Raw genomic sequence first — 13,969 nt, forward strand, 5'->3', positions numbered from 1 at the left:
GCCCGGACCATCTCCCTACACAGCCATCAACACCTCCAGCCATCCCCCTCTTACCCTGCACTTTAGATCAGTGAGGATACTGTGCATCAGATCTTTAGTAAACAGAAGAGAAGCACCAGGCCCTGTCAGTGTTTCACCACCATGTCTGAGATCCTACGCTGACCAGCTGGCTCGCATTTTCTCACAGAACTTCAACAGATCACTGGAACAGCTCAAGGTTCCATTCAGGTGCTCCACTATCATCCCAATCCCGAAGAAGCCAAAGATCGGAGGAATCATTGACTACAGACCTCTTGCCCTAACATCTGTAGTTATGAAGTCATTCGAAAGACTGGTGCTAGTATATCTGAAGGACATCACTGGATCCCTTCTGGACCCCCTGCAGTTATCCTATAGAGCAAACAGGTCTGTGGATGATGCAGTCAACAGTCAACAACTATACCCTACAACATCTGGACAAACCAGGGTACTACGCAAGGATTCTGTTTGTGGACTTTAGCTGTGCCTTTAACACCATCGTCCCATCACTGCTCGAGTACAAACTGACCCAGCTCTCTGTTTCTAGCTCTGTCTGTAAATGGATTACCAGCTTCTGACAGATAGACAACAGCTAGTCAGAATGGGCAAAATCACATATGACAGCCGCACCATCAGCACTGGTGCCTCCCTGGGATGTGTTCTCTCCCCACTGCTCTTCTACCTGTACACCAACGACTGCACTGCAAAAGACCCTGTCACCAAGCTCCTAAAGTTTGCAGATGACACCTCTGTTATCGGCCTCATCCGGAACGGTAACCAGTCTGCATACAGCCAGAAGGTGGAGCGGCTGGCGTTATGGTGCAGATAAAACAACCTGGAGCTAAACACAGTCAAAACAGTGAAAATGATTGTGGACTTTAGGAGAAACCCCCTTCCACTCCCCCCCACTCACCATTATGTACAGCACTATAGCCGCATTAGAGTCATTCAGGATTCTGGGCACCACCACTCTCAGAATCTGAAGTGGGACATTCACATAGACTCTATTGTGAAGAAAGCCCAGCAGAGACTGTACTTCCTTCATCAGCTGAGGAAGTTTAACCTGCCACAGGAGCTGCTCGTACAGTTCTACTCAGCTGTCATCCAATCCATCCTCTGCACTTCAATCACTGTCTGGTTCAGCTCAGCTGCCAAAACCGACCTCCGTAAACTACAGCGAATAGTCCGGACTGCTGAACGTATCACTGGCACTGCCCTTCCTACACTTCAAGAACTATACTCTTCTAGAGTGGGTAAAAGGGCTCACAAAATCACTCTAGACGCCTCGCACTCAGCACACTACCTCTCCAAACTGTTACCGTCTGGTCGGCGCTTAAGAGCAACAAGCAGAAACACAGACACAGGAAAAGTTTCTTTTCTCAGGCCATCTACCTTATGAACAGTTAAATATTCCCCAACTTATTAATCTAAGGCAGCAACACCAAAGCTCCAAAAATACAAATTTATTAAATTAAAAAAGCTGACACAAAGCGTGTAACATTTCGACCCATAGGGCTCTTCATCAGACAGATTCATACTTTCTCCATTCACATTTTTACACAGCACCTTATAACCTGTATATTTATAACAAATCTGTACATACAATTCAACATCCAGATTTCTTAACTAACTGCATCTCTGTTTAAAGTTTATCGTTATTCTTTTTTCATATTTATTTTGTGTTGTCACTTTATGTACACTGGAAGCTGGAAGCAAAACAAAACAAATTCCAAAGCAAAACAAATTCCTTGTGTGTGTGAAGCACACGCGGCAATAAAACTGATTCTGATTTTGAAAACTTGCGACTTGAGTAAATTGAACATACTAAATTGGCAACATAGTTAAGCTATTATTAAGCTGTATTTATCTCTTTATATGTTATCTATTAGCCAGAAATTAGTTGGGGGAATTTTCAAGATCTACCTGAGCTCAAACTCCCCTCTTACCCTGCAAACTGGAGGGAGCCTATGGCTCAAGGATCTTGTAAGCTCAGGGCTCTTTCCCTTGACAGCATGCCAAACAAGCTTTATGATCAGTCATCAGGTAAGTGTGAACTCTTGAACTTGCAATGAGTATGTTACAGTGCTGTGGATGAATTTGGGCCCACTTATTTTTGCAGACTTGTTGTAATTCAGCCACATTTCAGGATTTTTGAGCATGAACTGCCTTTGTAATGCCTCAGCATCTTAATTGGATTCAGGTCAGGACTTTGACCAAGCCACTCCAAAGTCTTCTTTTTTTCAGCCATTCAGAAGTTGACTTGCTGAAGTGCGGTTCAGCTTGGCAAGACATTCTCTTTCAGGATATTTCGGTACAGGGCAAAATTCATGGTTTAATTCATGACAGCAATTTTTCCAGGTCCTGAAGCAGCAAAACAGCCCCGGACCGTTACAATAGCACCACCACATTTCACTGTTGGTATGATGTTTTTTGCCTGAAACGCGGTGTCACTTTTACACCACACATAATAGGACAAACACCTTTCAAAAATGTTCAACTTTTGTCTTGTAAGAGTCATTTCCAAAACTCTTTGGATCATCAAGAGGTTTTCTCACAACACTGAGATGAACCATTATGTTGTTTTTGCTCAGCAGTGGTTTTCATGTTGAACTGTGCCATGCAAACATTTTGGCCATTCTCTTTCTTATGGTGGAGTCATAAACACTGATCTTAAAGGTGCAGGAGGTGATTTTCTTCAGAAGCATTTTTTGTTATGCTGGTTGAAAGTCTCTTCACAGTCCAATAGTAAAGATTCAAGTAAATGATCTAAATGTATTTATATGTATTTTATATATTTTGGGTAAGGCATAAAACTAAAAAAATGTTCATCCAATTAAATAGAGTCGGACCGACATCTCTCATAATTCTGATAAGTAGGTGAAACTGTCTGTCAGCAAATGCAGATTTGAACAACTGCGCAGCCGTATTGTACGCATCGCCGACGACCACTGTTGGTGCCACGCATTCACGAGAGAGGGCGCGCGCACGATCGGTGAAAACCTGCTTATTCAAAACATTTTAAAAACCTGGATCAATATTGGAGTTACCTTTGCACGCTGGAGAAAGGATGAAACAATGGCTGAAGGATTTCTCTTAGACAGGTAATGTTTTTTTTAAACTATTTAGCTTCATGCAAAGCTGATGTAATGTTAGATGTTGTTGTTACAAACAGGTTATATCTTCAGAGAAGTCTTGGTCAGCCACTAAAATCTTCTGATAAAAGATTGATACGACTATTTTCAGTTTCATAAGGGACCTTTTACAGCATCGATAATGTAGATTTTAATTAGTTTAACAACAAATCATAAGTAAATACCGATATTCCGCCTAGTCTCTCCCTATATTGTTTACTATGCAACTCTAAATATTCACTCTGAAATAGCATGTCAGTTTGGCTTGCTCGCCGCTGGACATGCACTAGTCACTTTTAACGCATGAGAGAGGGTTATATTGCTGTGCTCGTATTTAAGGAGGCGTGGGCGAGGGAGTGTAATTCAGAGATTTATGCTAAGCTGTTAGCATTGTGAAAGATCACCTACTGCACCTTTAACTGAGATCTTTTGATCTCTGGGATGAGTTGTCACTGCATTCTTGGGGTAATTAGAGTCTTTACCGAGGTCCAACTTCCAGCCTCCAGCGCCTAGACTGCAGCTCTGCACAAGACATTTGGCCAGTAGAGAAATGGTTGTGCCCAGCTGAGCCTGGTTTCTCTCGAGTTTTTTTTTTAATTATACACTTTCGCCAATTGGTGAAGTTTTTTCCTTGCATGGTTCCTTGCATGGTTCAGGATCTGTAGAGTTGTGCATCGATGGATTGCTTTTCAGTGTTTGGAATCTCAGTAGTGACTATTAAACCACACTGAACTGAGCTAAACTGAACTGAACTTAAACTCTGAAAACTGAACTACACTGTTTTAGTTTACTATGATCATATATGTGAAGCTGCATTGACACAATCTACATTGTAAAAGCGCTATACAAAAAAAGGTGAATTGAATTGAATTTAATTATTTTGGTTGGCCAGCCACACCTGGGAGGGTTCTCCACTGTTCCATACTTTTGCCATTTGTAGATAATGGCTCCCACAGTGATTCACTGCAGTCACATAGCTTTAGAAATGGCAGTTTTACACAGGGCTCTGTAGTTTTGGATTTGGTTTTCCCTTGGTATTAAAAATCTTCATTTAAAACTGCATGATGTGTTAACTTGTGTTATATTTAAAAAATATTTAAATTTGTTAGATGATCTGAAATATTAAAATGTGACTAATATTCAAAATAAAATTTAGTTAACGAGGGCAAACATTTTTCACACCACTGAAAAGTATATAGATTTTGGTTTAGAGTTTTATATCTGTATGTTCTATACCCTTTACTCCACCAACGCATCAGTAAAAACACAATCCAGAACATTCTGAACTTTTGCTTATTTTTTAATACGTATGCATAATTTATAACCTGTTTTCATCAGGGGGAGAAAAAACTAAACACAAATACAACTCCTAACACATTTTAGACATGCTGTTTAATGTTTGCTGATTAAAAACTAAAATACTAAAATAAACAATTTACTGGCTGTAAACTTGTGAACGATAGCATAGTGTGTATGCCTTATATTAAATAGAATAGCAAATAGCTCCAGGAAGTGGCTATACAATACAATTTCATATTCAGGCACAATAATGTTAAGAAATATATATAAAATTTATTAAGAATATAAGTTTAAGTTTTCATTTTGCAATTTCATTTTCCGTGACAATGAAGGAAATGTTTTTGAATTGATTTGTATTACGTGGTATCTCACAAAGAGTTATTTTGGTAGAAAGGCGACAGTGTGGCATGAAAGGCATCTCAAGAGTCTAACAATAGTGGCTGAAGTGACAGAGACAGCTGCTCCAAACCAAAGCGCTGTTCAAGAATAGTGTGGGCTAAAGTTGTGGCAAACAGCCCATGCCTTACAGGTAAAGTAGCAGCAGGTATATTGGAGCTTGTGGTCTTGTGAATTGCAATGATAATATCGCCTGAAAACACAGCTGTGGTGCACAATGAAGACAGGAATGGCTGTAAAATTCAGTAAATTGAAAAAATATATATTTTTGTTTAATATGTCTATTTTTTATTTATGGTTCGGTTTTAAAATGAATATTTATGCAATAATTAACATCTCTTGTGTTTGTTTTTTAGTTCAATTCACCTTTATTTCTATAGTGCATTTACAATGTAGATTTTGTCAAAGCAGCTTAATATAGAAGTAAATTGAAACTGTGTCAGTCCTGAACTGTTTCAGAGTTGAAGTTCAGTTTAGTTCAGTGCATTTTAATTTTCACCGCTGAAAGTTCAAACACTGAAGAGAAAATCCATCAATGTGCAGCACCACAAGTTCTAAACCAAGCAAGCTAGTTGCGACAGTGGCGAGGAACAAAACTTCACCAATTGACGAAAGTGAAGCAAAAAACCTTGAGAGAAACCAGGCTCTGTTGGGGACGACCATTTCTCCTCTGAAGAAGGTCACTGGTTTGAGTCCCTGCTGTGCAGTTGGCCTTTCTGTGTGAAGTTTGCATGTTGTCCCTGTGTTGGCGTGGGTTTTCTCCGGGTGCTCCAGTTTTCCCCACAGTCTGAAGAGAGAGATAATTGAATTGAATAAGTTAAATTGTCTATAGTGTAGGTGTGTTAGTGTGTGTGTATGGATGTTTACCAGTACTGGGTTGCAGCTGGAAGGGCAAAAGAAAATGAATGAATGAACTTGCAGATGAATCAATCATCTAAATAATAACAACGTGCACAAGCAGAAGTAAACATTATAAATTTTAACCATGTGTGAACAGAGCTTGGACGATCACTCGAGTTTAAAAATTCCCATAGTTAATTTTATATACAAAAGTGAGTTAATGAAGAGTTTATTTTCTTCATCCGCTTTAGACAAATCAATCATCCAAGTTTAATACCATTATCAATGACTTTAGTAATATTTGTGTATGTAAAGAAACTGATTATTAAAGACTTAAATTCAAAGAATGTGAAAGAACTAGTTTAAAAACTACTGGACAAGGAATCTGTACTCAGTATCAGCTGCAAAGATTCTGATCAGAGCATCCTTACAGGCCTGAGTGCACCAGAAATAGTTCTTCTAGGACACAGGTGTCAAACTCAGTTCCAAAAGGGCCGCAGCTCTGCACAGTTTAGTTCCAACCCTAATTAAACACACCTGATCAAACTAATTGAGTCCTTCAGGCTTGTTTAAAACCTACAGGTAAGTGTGTTGGAGCAGGGTTGGAAATAAACTGTGCAGTGCTTCTGCCCTTTTGGAACTAAGTTTGACACCCCTGTTCTAGGAGGTTCTCCTTTCACCACAGAGAGAACATAATCCGGACCCTTTTCACTGATCACTCAGTTTAGCAGGGTAGCCTGCTCTAGAAGAAGACTCAAACTTCCTCCATACAGATTGTGGAGGCCACTGTGCTCATCTTGACCCTCATTGCTGCACGTACCCTTCCACAGAACTGTACCTCAATACACTCCTGTCTCAACAGTTGTACAGACAATTGCTTGAATTTTGAGTATTCACTTAAAGGCTGTACTATTGTTGTTAATAATATTTGACTTTTTTTGCACAAATGGACCAATACTCTTGCTTGGTAAGACCACAATACATCAGGAGCCATGGCTATTCAATTTTGCATTCATGGATGTTTTTCTGCTTCTAGTGATGAGACCACCTTCTTGAATTATATGAAATCACCAAGGAACACAGTTTGAGCCACAGATCTTCAACAATCCACTGAGTAAATGAACCTCAAATTTAGATCTTTGAGTGACCTACCGCAATGTTATATATGAACACACAAACCAACATATTCACACACATTCTTTTGAAAAATTAAATCTTGGTGGTTTTACAAGCAAATGCTTTAGCACGAAAACCTCACTGAGTTTTATTGTTTACTGAATAATCTGTTCGAAGAAGTGCCTGGAAAGGTTAAAACTGTTGCATCTAGGAATCCCAAAATAGATCAAACTGGTTGTACAAACAATACTTCATAATGAGATTGAAAGAAGTCTGTTTGAATTGTTTCACAAATTAACTCAAAAATAAAAACAAAGGCAAAAGAGAGGGGTGGACATGAACACAAGAACTCACAGCTGTTGCTCCATACTTTGTTGAAGTACCTTTGGTGCTAATAAGAGCCCTTAACCTTTTTAAGTATGATGCTACGAGTTTGGCACACATTTTTTGGGCTAATCCTTCTATTCTGAAGGACCTCTGCTCTGCCAGAAGCTCCGCGAGTCTCACGCATACTCATACTGTCTCAGTGAAGCCTGCAAGTAGTTAAAATACCCATGACCATGGAAGAATTATACCTAAATATGAAACGTGCCTAAGAGATTATATGCAGCATCCTTCATTTATACTCTCAGGTAAGGAAAGATTTCCACTTAAGTATCACACTCAGAGGGAAAATGTGCTTAATGCATTATAAACCTTGAAACATTAGAATTGGTGCTGTGTATTGGTGGATCACTATGACAAGGAATCGGTACTCAGTATCGGCTGCAAAAATCCTGATTGGAGCATCTGTACTACCTACCTGAAAGGCCTGAGTGCAGCAGAGATGGTAGTTCCTCTGGAAGGTTCTCTTCTCGACAAAGAGAGGACATCATTAGGACCTTTCTCACTAATCACTCAGTTTAGCAGGGCAGCTTGCTCTAGGAAGAGACCTAGTAATTTCAAACTTCCTCCATACAGATTATGGAGGCCACTGTGCTCATCTGGACCCTCATTGCTGCAGAAACTTTAATGTACCCTTCCACAGAACTGTACTTTAATTAGGGTATATGCAGGAATTTAATTTTAAGACTTTTTAAAGGACCTTCTCAGAATATTTTAAGACCTCATCACTACAAGTTCTAATCAAGTATCAAAGCCTTCATTTAACAAACAGTTGTAGTTAAATCATTGGAGCACAACCATGCAACAGAACTCAGATAAGCTCGCATGAATAAACTATGTGTTTGTGTTCAGTGACAGGGTTCAGCCACTGTTTAAACTCTTCTTTCTCCAACCAGGAGTACAAAACGTACATTTTCCCATTTTGCATCTGTTACGCTCTGTGTTTCGCTACATGAGGAGAGTGTCACATTACCTTGCCATGTTTGTCACAAATTACGTTCCACTCACATAACCCGGATATTGAGTTTGGTCAGATGCGCCCGACCTGAAATAAATATATATTTATGCTTTTTTGAAGTCAAACACTTCAACACTTGAACAAAATTTAATACTTCATAAAAATGTGATTAAAAATGTAAATACCTTTTAAGGGCCTTAATTTCTCATCAACTTTTAATACTTTTTAAGACTCCGCAGACACCCTGTTAATAGAATCCTGTCTTAACAGCTATACAGATAAGTGCTTGAAATTTACAACTTAAGTTGTGACATGACGTGCACTGTTAACAGTGAAACCTTATATAGACAGGTGTGGGTCTTTACAAATCAGGTTCAATCAAAGCATTTACCAAAGGTCCAATGCAATCAAGTTGTAGACACATCTCAAGGATGATCAGTGGAAATAGAATACATTTAAGTGTCATGGGTAAGCCTGGAAATGTGATTTTTAACTTCTTTAATGTTATTTTTTTTTAAAGATAGTTTGTAAAAAATTTGTGGAAAATAACGAATTTAGCCCATTTTGGAAAAATTTGAAGTTCTGGGAATACTTTTCCCCCACATACACTCTACATATATCATATATTTCCCAAACATGAAACAGAACAAGTATCAAATCTACATAACCATGCTGTATTTTTGCTGTTTTACAGAACCAAAAGTATAAACAGCCTAACAAGAAAAGGCACAGTTAAAATTCCAAGTGTAAAATGTCAAACACTTTATGTGCCTAATCTTTTTTTAAGTAGAATAGTAAAAGGTAGAAGTATAGTACAGGGTATATGCAGGAATCCTAAAAGTAATTTCAATACCTTTTTAAGACTTTTTAAAGAACGAATATTTTGAGATCTCATCGCCAATTCAAGTTCTAATCAATTTCAAACCTTTCACTTGATAAACAGTTGTAGTTAAATAAATCAATGGAGCACAATCATGCAATAGAACTCAGATAAGCTCGGAAGAAATAAAGCTTAAAATAATAAATTACGTGGTTGTCTTCAGAGACAGGCTTCAGCCACTGTTTAGACTCGTCTTTCTCCAACTAGGAGTATGTAAACTTACGTTTTCCCATTTTGCCGTCTGTTCCGCTTTATGGTTTCGCTACATGTTGAGAACGTAACAAAATACATGATATTGACACGCCCCAGCCCAAACTACAAACATGGCTCGAGCTCCCTAATGTTAATATTTGAAGAAAAGTAAATATATTTATTCTTTTTTTGCAGTCAAACACTTTGGACAGCGCTTGAACAAACATTAAGACCTCGTAAAAATGCAATTAACATTTTTTAATACCTTTTAAGGGCCTTAATTTTCTCATATTTGATTCATCAACTTTTAAATCTTTTTAAGACCCCTGTTTTAAGTTTTTTTTTTTTTGTTAATTAAAGTAAACCATAAGTTAAATATAACTTTTAAAATATGTAAATAAAACTTATGCAATCTGCACTCCGAAATAAAAGTACAAAAACAGGGGTGTTCTCTCCACAAAAAGTTCAGAGATGTTTAGACATAATATGCCTGTGATTTAATACTTTGCAAAAGTTTCAGACACCTTCACCAAGATCAAAATGCTTTTTTTGATGCAGAATTAATTTAAACAGCCAGTTATTACACAGACTAATCCACTCTAAATGTAAAACTAAATAAATTGCTAAATACTCTTGACACAAGAAAGTGTAAAGCCTGCTGCCCACAACAAATTTGGAAAGTTATTGCATATCATATTTAACAATTCGAGTGCTACGAATTTGATGTAATTTTGCTTAAATGGATAATTGAATATCAATCAGATGATGTCATTACACTGCTGTGCAGTCAGCCATTTCGATGATTGATAGATCAGTCCTTCACAACAAACGCAGCGATCTCAGATCAGTTCATCCAGACATTTTAACCTGATTCACGAACTTGTTTGAAGAACCAAATTAGCCAAAGATCAGTTATCAAGATTAAAAGATCCAGGATCTGCCAAATCATCTTCGATCATTTAAGCAAGGTACGAAGAACGGACACCTAGTGTGTGTGTGTGAGAATCGAAGATTTTGGATTTAATTGATCTCTGCCAATGTTAGAATCACTTATGTGCAATGTTTCTTTTTATAACTTGTAGTGAGAAAAACAACATAGCAGTGGTACAATAAGTCTTGACACCAGTTCTGTCTCGGTAACATTAAATCAGCAACCTCATCATCTCTGGTTAGTTCTGTGTGGGCCAGCATCATTCCACTTACAGCTCAGATTCACAAGCTGTCATTTTTCAGAACGTGTAGGAACTGCTCTGGCTGGATAGGATGTTTGACGAGTTCTTCAACAGGTTTATGTGCCTAGTATTCAGACCACAGCCAAAGAGATTAAAAAGGATGAGGTTTGGTTTTCATCAAAAGCTGTGCACCGTTTTTATTGTAGTATTCTAAATTTACATTAAAAAAGAAAGTCTGCCCATGTCCTAGATCCATTATGAAAGTAAACGCACAAATTCCATATACATCTCATTGTATTTTACATAGAGGATAAGAGTATAGGCATGGAGGTGGCATGATCAATCACAAAGCTTAAAAGAATCATAAAAGAAAAGAAAAAACTGAATAAATAGAAGGTGCTGTCTATTAGCAGAGAGTAGGTTAGCATGTCACTCTTCTGAGAAGTTCAAAATAAAGGCCGTAGAGTTGCGAATCTCACGCCCTCCTTTACCGATGAAGAGAGAGGGATCCAAGCATACTAGAAGCAGAAATGAAGAGTAGAGCGAGATGACAATAGAGAGCCTAACTTGTCTGTACAGGTGCATAAGTTAGAGAGTACATCTGGTGGTTACACAGACACTTAAACATTGACGTTTAGTAAAAAAATAAAATAAAATAAAAAAAACAGGTTATCGGTTGTTATACCTGTTTATGTATAGATTTTTTTTTTCTCATAGGCAACAAGATAGTTAAGCCTCAAGCAATCATAGAAAACCAAATGAATGTCTACCAGTGAGGTTTCAGATGTGAAAATCCCATTCATTTTCTCTATTATCGTAAACCTTTTGAAACCTTTTCGTTAAAGCCAAAACATTTTCAGAAATTCTTGAGCCCTTTTAATAAATATTTTAAGGAGACACTTGAATGTGTGCGTGTATATATAGTGTGTTTTATTTATTTACTGATCTATTATTATGCATGTTGCATGTGTGTGTTTGTAAATGCATACAGTGCATCCAGAAAGTATTCATAGCGCTTCACTTTTTACACATATTTATGTTTCAGCCTTATTCCAAAATACATTAAATTCATTTATTTTCTCAAAATTCTACACAATACTCTATAATGACAATGTTATAAAAAGGATTTGTTGAAATTGCTGCGAATTTGTTAAAAATAAAAAACCTGAAAAACAACAGAAGAATTCACAGTCTTTGCTGTGAAGCTCTAAATTGATCTCAGGTACATTCTGTTTCCACTGACCATTCCTGAGAGGTTTCAGCAGCTCAATTGGAGTTCTCCTGTGGTCAATTCAGTTGACTGGACATGATTTGAAAAGGCAGAGACATGTTTATATAATGTCCCAGGGTTGACAGTGCATGTCAAAGCACAAACCAAGCATGAAGACAAAGGAGTTATCTGTAAACTCCCGAGACAGGATTGTCTCAAGGCACAAAGCTGGGAAAGGGTACAGAAAAATTTCTGCTGCTCTAAAAGTTCTAAATGAGCACAGTGACCTCCATTATCTGTAAGTGGAAGATGTTTGGAACCACCAGGGGCCTCATGTACGAAGACTTGCATTGAAATCATAATAAAACATTGCGTACGCACAAAGCTGTAAATGTTTGTACGCAGTAAAAAAATCAGATGTATGAAACACTGCGTACGCGAATCACACACATATTCTCTTTGTACATCCGAATGAACGCGAAACTGAGCGCAACATGCACGAGCACAAAACCCCTTCCTGCCTCTTCCCCCGTATGAATATGCTAATGACTCTACTTTTGCAAAACCAAATGAAGAAGCAATGGCAAAAACAAGCAAAACAGAAACTTTGAACAGAATGTGAATTGGAGGTGAGCCTATCGGAGGTAGAGTTTGTAAAATCTGTGTTATTTGCAAGTTTGTCCTCCAGAATTAATAACAAAAGAAAACAAATAGAATGGGAGAGTTTAGCTGACGCGGTAACTAAGTGAGGTCCCTGTTGGAATGAGCTAATAGAGAGAGTTGAGCAGTCATCAGCAGCGCGAGTGGCGTAGCTCTTAAAGCACGTGGCAACATGTTTTGACACTATCATTCCTAAACCCAGTTCGAATCCAGCATCTAATGAACCTATTTTTCTTTTTTCCCCATTACATATCAGATTTTGCCTACTCTTCATCAAGCAGAAGACAAGTAGGAATGATAAATAAGTGTGTGTATTATGTTAAGCGCATTTGAGCATCATGTATTATTAGCAGATTTATTGAATGTAATGTTTTTGATTCACGTATGCATATTCGTCTTCAGATGGCGCCTTTATAGCAATGTGTGTGCAGTCGATCGCTCTGATTACAAATGCAAATTGCACTTTAATGTTTGGCTGGTCAACTGTGTGGTGTGGAAACCTTATATACCTGCTAGACATGCAGATGATCCCGTCCCATACAGCTGCCATTGCACAGCTCAAAGATACTTTGTAGTGTGCAATTTAATATAACTGCCTCTAGGAGACGCCAATGGAAATAAAACAAACACACACAAGAAATGCACGTACGCCAGGCATGAAGTTGCCATGGACCAACGCACATTCTCACATTCATTTCATCTTAAGTATGTCCAAACGTGAGCATAAAACCTGACATACGCAAAGATTTTGTGCTTACGCAGCGTTGATACCTAGAGCTGGCCGGCCATCTAAGCTGAGTGATCAGGGGAGAAGAGCCTTAGTCAGGAAGGTGATCAATAACCTGATGGTCACTCTGTCTGAGCTCCAACTTCTGTGGAGAAAGGAGAACCTTACAGAAGGACAACCATCTGTGCAGCAATTCACCAATCAGATCTGTATGGTAAAGTGGCCAGACGGAAGCCACTCCCTACCTAGAATTTGCGAAAAGTCATCTGAAGGACTCTCAGACCATAAGAAACTAAATTCTCTGGTCTGATGAGACTAAAGTTGAACTCTTTGGAGTGAATGCCAGGCGTTACATTTGGAGAAAACCAGGCAGCGCTCATCACCGGTCTAATACCATCCCTACAGTGAAGCATGGTGGGGGCAGCAATCTTGCTTTGGGGATGTTTTTCAGCAGCAGGAACTGGAAGACTAGTCGGGATAGAGGGAAAGATGAATGCAGCCATGTACAGGGACATCTTTAATGAAAACCTGCTTCAGAGTGCTTCTGACCTGACCTCAGACTGGGGCGACGGTTCTTCTTCTAGCAGGACAATGACCCAAAGCACACCGCCAAAATATCAATAGAGTGGCTTCATAACAACTCTGTGAATGTCCTTGAGTGGCCCAGCCAGAGCCCATACCTAAATCCTATTGAACATCTCTGGAAAGATCTGAAAATGGCTAAACACTGTCGCTTCAAAGTATTGAGCACAGGCAGTGAATACTTATGTACATTTGAATTTTCAGCTTTTTTAGTTTTAATACATTTGCAACAATTGCAAAAACTGTGTAGAACTTTGAGGAAATAAATTAATTTAATCCATTTTGGAATAAGGCTGTAACAAAAAAATGTGGAAAAAGTGAAGCGCTATATATATATATATATATATATATATATATATATATATATATATATATATATATATATATATATATATTTTTTTTTT

At 38.2% G+C, this 13,969-nt stretch overlaps 2 protein-coding genes across 4 annotated transcripts in view; one reads left to right on the top strand and one right to left on the bottom strand.

Annotated features, from left to right (window-relative positions):
• The window catches only part of LOC147844409 (uncharacterized), a 681,160-nt gene that overhangs the window by 536,679 nt on the left and 130,512 nt on the right, over positions 1-13,969 (top strand). The window lies entirely within an intron of this gene.
• The window catches only part of kcmf1 (potassium channel modulatory factor 1), a 46,314-nt gene continuing 35,157 nt past the window's right edge, over positions 2,813-13,969 (bottom strand). The window contains exon 8 of the transcript XR_015489998.1: positions 2,813-5,631. The gene's annotated coding sequence lies outside the window, so the exon portion shown is untranslated. The remainder of the gene's footprint in view (positions 5,632-13,969) is intronic.

The sequence above is a fragment of the Danio rerio genome, chromosome 5 (assembly GCF_052040795.2).
Source record: "Danio rerio strain M-AB ecotype USA chromosome 5, GRCz13ab, whole genome shotgun sequence".
NCBI classification, from domain to species: Eukaryota; Metazoa; Chordata; class Actinopteri; order Cypriniformes; family Danionidae; genus Danio; species Danio rerio.